At 39.3% G+C, this 9,660-nt stretch overlaps 1 long non-coding RNA gene across 1 annotated transcript in view; it reads right to left on the bottom strand.

Moving 5' to 3' along the window:
• The window catches only part of LOC102485467 (uncharacterized), a 21,535-nt gene that overhangs the window by 1,780 nt on the left and 10,095 nt on the right, over positions 1–9,660 (bottom strand). The window lies entirely within an intron of this gene.

Here is a 9,660-nt window from a genome sequence, read left to right as displayed (position 1 = left end):
CGGTCGACTACATGAGAGTCCAGCGACATAGCCATTACGCTAACTGCTGGTTCCCAAGGGGGGGTCTTCTTGAACAAATCACAATACAATTACCCTATTCATAAAATAAGTTGGGAGGAATAGATGATTTCTGAAGGTCCTTTCATTTCTAAAAGTCTTTTATCAACCAGGAAACTCTCTCAATTTGGAATATACTCTTGACTTCCTTCGGCCATGAAGAGAAGATCTCACCAACTTCAGCCGTGGTGCACAAGTTTTCCTAAGCAAGGGCTATGTCTTGCATAAATGTTTATTCTTTAAGTAAGTCTCTTTGACATAATGAAAGCTCTAAAAATATATGGTAATACTATTAGCCTCCATACTATACTCATTTTTTTCTTGACCTCAGGAAACCTGTCCCAAGATATTTCTACAAAATTTAATTTGTCTACCCAAATAGTAATGGTTAATCTGGACTAAAACTAATTCGTGTGAAAACTAATTATAATAGCAAGACACAGGACACATGCTTTTAGTAAGCCGTTTTCATGTTCTTTCAGCATGAAAGAATGTGGTTCCCCTAAGCCACTGAACACCATTGTTCTTGTGTTCTGTTAAAGCTGGAAGACATCTTCCCTACTGGCTCTATTTTATCCATCTTTCTGGTTTTGCCTTTCCTTTGTTCTTCTGAGAAACATAGTATTGTTTGGGTAGCTTAATCAGCTTCAGAAGAAGCCAGAGTAAGTGTGCTAGTTAAAACGTTCAGTCAGCACATCTGTCCACATGATCCAAGCAAGAAACAAGAGGCTATGGCCGCCATCATAGCTTAAGGAGCGAGCAAACCAAATGGGTAGATCAACCAACCTAAGGAAGAAAACCAACAGGGAAACAAGATGAAATAGACACTAAGGAGAAAAAGTCATACTGCACGCAACTTACCAGTGACCAGAAACAGAGTAAAAAAAAATGGTGGGGGGAAATTAGAAAATGAAGAGCCATTTTAACCAGCCAGAACTACCCTAAGTAAGAAAAACCTAGTTTTGTAAGTTTGCGTGAAGGACATATATGTTGAAAAGGGTCAGTGACCTAAAGTTGACTCCTCAACTGCTGGGAAAGAATGAAGATACTGGCTGCAACAAAGCCACCAATTACAACAGTGGCAGTTTTCAATACAAAACTTAATGGACCAATGGGACTGGGGCTTGAATTAGCCCACCAGACCTGCACAAGGTCAAGCCTTCATTTGCATAAGCACACTTAATGGAAGACTTGGATAGAAATGATTTCTCTACAAAAGTCCCTTCACATTCCCCAAGGCAGTCTGTCTCGCAGTTGACTTCACCCACTATACAGCTTTCCTCTTCAACAAACCTCATGGTCAGATATTGGCTTTTCTGGTGGTAAGTAATAGAATCCCAGTTGGTACCTAAGTTGGTTCAGTGACACCGTCACTGCACTGAACTGATGCAAAGCACATTCTAATGGTTTCTCTATAATTTGTATTTATTTAATTTGGGGTTGAAACATGGAAAATATGACACATAGTTTACATTAATACAATTTCTAAAAACTTTCGATTTTCTAATAACCATATCATGCTTAATACATTGAAAATATTTACTAAAACCAAAACTATTTATTTAACCAGCATTATATATACTTTTGAAAATAATGTTAGGGAAGGAGATCAACTCTTAAAACAAATGCAGCAAATTATTCTGAGTAACAAGATACAAGGGGGAGAAAAGCATGTGAAGGCAATTGCAAATGTTTTCTGGGAATTTTAGTATAAAAAAACATGGGTTTGCTCATGGGTCCCTTTGATATGACTTACTGTGGCATAATGGACTTTAGTTTTGAAACACTTTGTGGTTTGACCATAAACAGTTATGTAAGTCAAATCAGAAATGTTCAAAAGAATCTATTGTTCAATTCCTACCTGTATGTAGAGACTCTAAATAATCCATGTGAATGGATGGAACATAATTTTTTTTTCTTTTGGTATACTATAATTTTTAAACTCATAGAAATGTTTATAATTATGGCTATGCAAAAAAAAAGACTTACTAATACTTTAAGTAAACTCCTTTTTATGTTACATACATATGAGTCTATTATATGGCAAACGTAAGAATGTAAGACACCATGACATAAAATAGACCTTAAATAATCAACTTTAAATATGTGTTATCTAAGTTACAGGCAATTGAAAGAATATAACTGATTCACTTTAGATATAGCCTCTTCCATGAACATCCCAGTTCCCCCTCTGGAAGTGCTATCTTCCTCCTCCAAGTTCCCTCAAAATTTTATTCTCATCTTCCCTCTCCATGTCCTCAGTATTGTGATTTGTATTACTAGAACTAATTTTGGATCGTTTATATTTTGGCTATATTGTAAACTCCTGGTGGGGAAAAGGTGCAATTTAATGCATTTGTAAACTCTGTCTACCCACATATTTCTTGCTATACTCATAATTACTTGATAAATGTTTTTGGTATGAATTCATACATTTTCCTTCCAGAAAGCTCAGGAGCTGGGGAACAATAGCATGTATAGACTTTTTTTTTTTTTTTCTGCTGATTTTCTCCCCACATGAAACATTCTAGTGATCCCCAAAATCCAGTGAAGATTCCTAGCAGAGCTGAGAAAAGGTACCAAATTTTCACTGAATGAGCTGAAGAGGAGCAGCTCTCTCTGACCCCTGGAAGCTTCTTACAATGCTCAGCTATGTCTGTGTATGACTTGTCACCAGAATACATTTTATCACCCCAAAAAAGCAAGTCTATTACTATGAAAAACATGGAAGACCACCATGACCAACTAACAAGAGGTGATGAGAAGTTAGGAATAAATCTCTGTGATGAAATACAACCATGGTTTCCACCTGTATCAAAGTCTGCTCTGCTTCAGAATAGAGACCCATGTTGATATCCAGATTAGACCTCAGTACAGCACAGGAGAGAGAGTGCTCACTCAACAGAGGATTGGAGCCTCCCTCCCAGTTCTTATCTCCTAATAGCTCATTCTTGGCCAAGGCTACATCACTTAAATATTGCTGGGCCTCAGAGTATTTTAAGTTCTTGAATCTTATAAATTGAAGAGGTTAAACTCAGTATGCTCTGAGGCTCAAACAAACTATAAAATTCTATCAGCAGGACTCATATATTTCTTAAGGCTCTTGGCTGAAATCTTGCCAGTATTTTGAAGACTGGTTTTGTTAATGCATGGTATCTGAGTCTGAAACATATGATAATAACAGCAACAGTAATGATTATGATCATAACAATAGCATTCATTTATTTGACAAATATTCATGAGACTCTCACCTGTGTCAGGCAATGATCTAGGCCATACAGACACGGCAAAGAACAAAACATACCTGGCTCCATGCAGTTTCCATTCTACAGCACATATTCTAGTCCAGGCAGACAACACTTAACAAATGCTGGGGTTTGAATGCATCTCCCCAAAAATGTATGTGTTGAGAGTTGGGATTGAGAGGATTAAAAACTTGATATTATTGGTTATGTTGGGAAGTGGGTCTTTGGAAGGAGATTAGTGACTGGGTGGTTAGGGAGGCACTCCCATGACTGAGTCCGTGGTTTATGAGAAGAGGAACCAGGCAAATGGAGAGCCATGTGGAAAAGAGACCACAGCCTCCTGCCCACTGCCATACTGTGACACAGCCAGAACCTCCACCAGATTATGTTGGAAAGTGGGTCTTTGGGAGGAGATTAGTGACTGGGTGACTGGGTGGTTAGGGAGGCACTCCCATGACTGAGTCCGTGGTTTATGAGAAGAGGAACCAGGCAAATGGAGAGCCATGTGGAAAAGAGACCACAGCCTCCTGCCCACTGCCATACTGTGACACAGCCAGAACCTCCACCAGAGAGGGCTGTGGACCTCAGACCTCCAAACCATGAGCCGAATAAGTCTCTATTTTTATAAATTACCCACTTTTAGGTATTTCCTACTATGAACCAGAGAATGGACTAGAGAACAGACTAGATACCTAGGTGACAGGGCTCTTGGAGTAAAAGAATCCAAGGATTGGTGATAAAGACTGTTGAAAGCCACCTCAGGTGAGTTCTTCTGAGTACTTATCAGGAGCAACACAGGATACATGGATTCTATGGAAAATCATTACTTTTTATACCTATTATTTGGATAAAAAAACAATGGACACGCACAAGCGTTGAGTTTAAGACACCGGGTCCGGTACTCGAACCACGGTGGACTACATGGAAGTCCAGCGACACAGCCATTACGCTAACTGCTGGTCCAATCGTTAGTCCATCTTGAGCAATGTTTAAAAAGATCAAAATTGAATAACAGACAAAACTTATTACCAAGGCTCCATGTTGTGTTTCTTAATCTTCAACCATTCTAGGTTGGTTCTAAATGGATGGACCCCAGAACATCAAAATAATTTGGGGACATTAATTCTGTTCCTATGTCATTAGACTATATACTAATTAATATCAGAGGCCATAATTGAATAAGATTTTACATGAAACAGAGTAATATATTGAAATGATTAAGTGTATGGATTCGGTACACAAGTAGATGTTAAGTTCAATCATCTTTCACACTATAGCTTCTTAAACAAATCTACTAACTTCAGCAAACCCTAGTTTCCTTATTTTAAAATAGTCAAGGCCAGGGCCAGCAGGTGACGTGATGGTTAAGGGCGTTGGACTCCCACATGGCCAAACACAGTTCGAGTTCCAGGCCTGGCAACTTGCTTTCTCACTCCCCATTCCCACCCCCACCCCCCACTCTGTCCCTCTCTGGTCAAATTAAAATAAATAAATATAGATAATTTTTTCTTTTTAATTCTTAAAAAAAAAATAATCGAGGCCAGCAGATGGCATAGTGGTTGAAGTGACTGGATCCCATGTGGCCTACTACCTAGTTTGAGTCTTAGGCCCAACAGCTTGAAAAGCATGCTGGCATGGGTGTACATGCCCCCCCCCAAAAAAAAAATAAAATAGGATAAAAGGAGAAATAATTACAACATGACCGTTCTTCATGGGGATGGGGGTGCTTTCTCGCTTACTCTCTCTCTCTCTCTCTCTGTATCTCTCTAGGAAGCACATGTGCCCTCTGGCAAACAAAAATTAAAAAGTAGTAATAATAATGGTACCAACTTATATGTTGTTTATAAGAATTAAGAATTGATTTGTTAAAGCCTTCGTAGCACAGTAGCACATAGGAAATGTACAAGAAAGGTTATTACCGTCATCATGAATGAATGTGCCACCTTGAGCAAAAAGGATCAGAATACTCAGAGGAGTAAAGTCTAACACTTAACAGGCTATCTGATATTATTTTCAAACTCATTCAACACACGAATGCTGAAGGAACCAGTACTTCTTCCCAATTCTACCTTGAGAATGGTAAGAGTTAAATGCTGTAGCATCTCCAAACAAAAGGGGCAATGAATAACTCTGACTTGTTTCTGTACATTTACATAAATAACCCAACTAATGAGTGTCTTACAAGAAGAAAGAATGAAGATGACTCCACTGGTATGTAAAAATACTCTTATAGACTCGGCCCTTTTGTCAACTCACAATAGCACTGATTATCTGATTATTCCTTCTTGTCTGTGTTTGGATGACTTAAAGGCACTTCCCAGCAAGTAAACTCATACTATAAAAGGGATGATCATTCCCAATTTACACCAGATTTCCTCCCATTGTATCAACAGCCCATATAGCCAAAGACAGGGCTTTCTCACACATGGTTTCCATGGTGTTTATGTGTTTCTACCCTAAACAGACAGATGCAGATTAAGCAATGCATGTCAATCCCATTATGAGGCTGTGAAATGGGCAGAAGTTCTGTTATACACTCATGCAATCACACATATTGCGAACATCCTGTTTACTTGGCTCATCCTCTGATGATTGGCTGTGGTGTATCAGCGCATTATTGACAGCTGGGAATTCCTCCAGCGGAACATGCCTTTCCTATGACAAACATCCAGGCAGCAACGGGAACATGTGTCAGCCCACTGCATTCATACAAAGCAACCCAGTTTCTCCAAACGCGGAGCATACTGGGTGGTTGGGTTTTGTCTAACGCCGACAGGCCCCTGGTGACCTTTAGAGGCCGCATGAGATAATATATTCTCAGACCCCGATTTCCGGACCGCTCTGGGCAAGGTCAGGATGGCAAATCTCCCACTTCCACAATATCAGATGTTACGGTAATTCCTTTTAGCTAATGTGTAAGAGCAAAGGAATGCCTTCGAACCTCATCTAGGCCCTGTGGAATCTGTTGAAAATGCATGACAGCTGTGGGCTTTGGCGAAGCTGTCTGTGAATGTATGAGATTTGGAAACAATTCAAAGCTAGAAATAACTGTACAACTCATAATCCTGCACTGCTGTGCACGCTCTCTTTCTCTCCCTCTCTTCCTATCACTCATTTCTCACACACTATAGCTGGGTCACAATCTCTTCTGCATGACTTTTATTCACTCTTCATGGCCAGGAACTGTGGGGAACATCTACCACAAAGAAAGATGTAAAAAGAAGAAAGAAGAATGATTTTAATAAGGCACCAGAACAGGAAAAGGAGAAAGAGCCCTTTCCTTCAGTATCCAATTGGGAGTTGAGAAGCAGCGGCAAGCTCACACTCTCATTTATTTTTTTTAATGTTTTTTTGTACATTCAATCACATTATTTAGCTTGCAAAGTGAATATTTCAACATGTGTACATTTCTCCCTAGTCCAGTTGATAAAACTATAAAATTATCTTCAACAGATAATACCACATTTCTTTGTCCCATTAATGCTTTGCCTCTCTATTTTTCTTCTAAATGTCCTTCCTCAGACTCTACTCTTTCACACACACTATATCTGGTATTCAGATCCATTTACTGTGTTTCTGTATCCTTTAGTCAATCAGTTTCAATCACAGAGTGTGGACACTCGCTATATATTAAGTGGGGAGTGTCTCTCCTTCATAGCCTGGCTTGCTTCACTCAGCAGTAAATCTTCCATATTCTTCCACACTCTCACTTAAAAGCCTAACTGCAGTTAGAATCATCATCGAGTTCTCAAATGATATATAAAGGCCCTCATTTTCTTAAACTTGTACTGTTTTTAAGGGCTGTGACCATTTACACTTAGCTTTTGAAACCTATATGTATTTTATGTCCCTCACCATTTACTCTGATGCTTTTGAAATGAGGAAAGTTAGAAATTCTTTTTCTTTTTCTTTCCTTTTTAATTTTTTCGAGAGGTTTTTGCTATAGGGCACATGCACTCGCCAGAAAGACAGAGAGACAGAGAGACAGAAAGCCAGAAATCACCCCCCAGGGGGTATGGCCACACTGCAATCCCTTCTTTTCCATTTTTCTCTCAGGATCTTGGGCATGCATGCACATGCGCCTGGCATGAAATGAAGCCACCAGATCGGGGACTCGAACCATGGTCAACTACATGGGAGTCCAGCAACATAGCCTTTAGGCCAATTGCTGGCCCCTAGAAATTCTTTTTCTAAGAGAAAGGACTTAAGACTTTTTTTCCAATTCAAATGATTAATATTCAACTTTATTTTTGATTCGAACTTTGGGATTCCTACAATTGATTTTAATGTCATCTTAAGACTCTACAGACTGACAGACACTCTACAGCCTGATTCCTAAATAATGTGAGATCCTAGGATACAGTGACTTTTCTCTGTGACTTCTGCTATTGCTATATTTTTATTTAAAATACCACCTTGAGGTCAGCAGGTGGTATGATAGTTAGGGGTACTGAACTCCCACGTGACTGACCACAGTTTGATTCCTGGACCTGAAAGCTTGCTTTCTCAATTTCACTCTTTCTCCCTGTCTCTCTCTGATAAATTAAAAATAATAATAATAATAAAGTTAAATAAAAGAATTCATTTTAAAAAATGAGAAGAAGAAAATAAAATATCATCTCTTGGCACAATTGGGTTGGTCTAGTAGTTTTTCTTTTCCAGTCAACCCCGGGTTTGTCACATGGTGGCTGTGTTAGTCACTATTTAGGACAACACAAACTCTTAATCAATCTAACCCAAGCTGAACACTATCCAAAATTTGGCCAGGCTAATTCCATGAAAGGGGGACTTTAACACTAAAGAATTATTTCTGCAGTTACTATCCCAACAGTGTCTTAAAATGAAATAAAAACACACATATAATACCTTTTTTAAAATAGTGTATAACAAGGGAAACCATGAAAAGGAAGAAAACATCTTCAAGTAGAGAATTATGTTGGGTGCTGTCAAGCATCTCACCTGTGAGTTGGAGCTGTCTGAGTGTTCAGAAGCAAAGGAAAATGTTCTCTGGCCAATCTTACACTAACACTTATCGAATATACATCAAAGGACAGATTCCAGAAGACAATCCCTTGGGATCACAGATGCTCACTTGGGGGCATTTGCTCTTGCACAAGATCAGTTCTAACAAGCTGTGTTATTTGGATTTCCAGGCCACAGTGGATTAAAAACAGCGCACCAAAGAAAGACAGGGTTCTGGGAGAGGAGGGTGTGCTGGCAACAGCCAGAGCACAGCTGGCCAGCTCACAGCAAGGAGAAGGAGCAAACCTCCAGCATCCGGCAGGGCATTGTGGAAGGAGGCCCCAGAACACCACAGTGTAACACAGAATAGCAGATCTGTACAATGTCGGTCCTGAGCCACCGAGGAAAACATACAGTCTGTATAAGAATTTAGGGCTGTATACGATATGTTTTAGGCATATTTTCTTCAGAACATGAAGTTAGAAATGTTGGCATATCAGAGACCCTGATTTCCTTCATGTCTAAAATAAATATACAGTACATGGAAGACCTCATTGTCCCCAAATAGCAGATTGTTTTAGATTACTGTATTTAAATACAGAAAACATATAAAAAAGACTTTAATATCAATGTCTGCTATTTTTTTAAGCTCATACTCCACCAGCTATGCATTACATGCCATTGTCTTTATTTAAGCACTCCTTAAATAATCTCAAGCACATGTTCTCACTAAAAGAAAACTTGAAAAATAGAAAATTGTGAAAATATCACTCTATACACACATACACACACCACTAACATCACCAACACCAGAAATAACAACAACAGGAAAGACAGAAAGAAGGAGTATGCCTTCATGTCATTTTCACAGAGGAAAAGGCAATGAATTATTGGAGTAGAATGAGGTGCCAGGCGTTCTGGATGTAGGATGTTCACGGGCAGAATCAGGAAAGAGATAAAAATGCTTAGGAATTAGCTTGTCTAGATAGAAGACAGAGTGCTTATCCTCCTGTCTCATTATTTCTGTTCTCATTCCTGGATTTTGTCCTGCAACTCTTCCTGGCATTGAAATTCTGAAACCTTGTCAGAACGTCAAGGGAGTAGACTAACCTGGCTCCCATTCTGTGTTTATGACTCTACCTGCTAGTCAGTTCCTCTTACAAATTCGACAAAGGATACCTTGGGATTATCTACTAACACCACAACCCCTTCTTCTGCCAACTACCCTTTACCACACTGCTGTAGTTTCCTAAGGCTGCCATAACATATTTCCACAAACGTGTGTGTGTTTGTGGAGAAAACAACAGAAATTCATCGTCTCGTAACTATGGAGGCTGCCAGCCAGAAATCCAGGTGTGAGCACTCTTCCCTCTCTTTAGGGGAAAGTCCTCTCAGC

Source organism: Tupaia chinensis, unplaced genomic scaffold (assembly GCF_000334495.1).
Source record: "Tupaia chinensis unplaced genomic scaffold, TupChi_1.0 Scaffold000362_1, whole genome shotgun sequence".
Taxonomy (NCBI): domain Eukaryota; kingdom Metazoa; phylum Chordata; class Mammalia; order Scandentia; family Tupaiidae; genus Tupaia; species Tupaia belangeri.
The sequence above is the reverse complement of the archived record's forward strand: the minus strand, read 5'-3'. Positions and strand labels throughout refer to the sequence as shown.